Genomic DNA, 1,151 nt, shown 5'->3' with positions numbered 1-1,151 from the left:
GTTACCGTGCGGGAAGCAATTGCTATCGCAGGATTTTTCGGTTTGGTTTTAGTTTTGTCCCATCACAAAAAGCTCCGTTCCTTTTCCGTTCCAGAGCGAAAAATAGAAGTTTCCTAACAGTTCGTAATGGTTTGTGTTTTTTTTTGCAAAACATCAAAGTTAACTTAACTAGACAAACATAAGATTTCTTCTTTAGGAACCGGGGACCGGACTAAAATAAATTACCATGTTCCTAAAGGAAGCGCGAATAGCTTTAGCGTGAATTCGTAACCAAATAACGCAAACCAGTGCTTTTCTAAGTTATCATAATTGATTCTCTAAAGAGTGAATTAGAAATAATCTGGAGAGGCTCAATGTTTTTTTTTTGTGAATTGTGCAAGCATGATCTGAGAAGCGGTATTCTCTTATATGCGCGACCACTGTTCTGATCAAGCAAACTTCAAGACGGCCTGTGTGAAAGGCATACGAAAGCCCGATTGAATTAATATACACGTCTATAGTTGCAACGTTTTTTTCCACAATATTTGGACACATCTTTACTTAGGGATGCCTGCCCCATATATACGCACTGATTCTGTGCCCTCAGTTATGCAGAATATTCTTCACATTGCATGAACTCAGTTGTTGCGGATCGCCAAGTTTTCCCGTGAAACGAAAAACGATAAAAATTATCTCGTTGTTGTTCCGAAATGAAGTAATTAATGACGTTCCGGTTACGTAATTGTTTCGGTCAAAAATATCTTTTTTTTTCGTTTTCGTTTTTCGTTCCGTTTCGTCACTGGGCTACCGCTGCTTCTCTGCTTTGATCATATATCTGGGAAAGCACTGCACCGACGTCGTAGTGCGAAGCGTCACACGTCAGAAGCAAATGCCAGTGTCTCGTCATAGTGACTGTGCCCCACACTGTCACGCCAAGGCGCATCTTTGCAGGTATACACACTTGGACTTCTGCGACACGAAGGAGTAAGTGCTGGCCGATGTCTGATCGCCGGAACATGTCTGAGGCTCCTCAGGAGGTCATTGCAGGACAAAGACTATTGCAATTCTCGATATACAAGAATTCAAAACAATCGACCGTAACCGACGAGAGCGTCTCGGTGGAGCAACTGAGCGACGAGTCATCCACTAAATTGGTGTTGGCTGCACTCTTG

This window comes from Rhipicephalus microplus, chromosome X, assembly GCF_043290135.1.
Source record: "Rhipicephalus microplus isolate Deutch F79 chromosome X, USDA_Rmic, whole genome shotgun sequence".
Taxonomy (NCBI): Eukaryota; Metazoa; Arthropoda; class Arachnida; order Ixodida; family Ixodidae; genus Rhipicephalus; species Rhipicephalus microplus.
The sequence above is the reverse complement of the archived record's forward strand: the minus strand, read 5'-3'. Positions refer to the sequence as shown.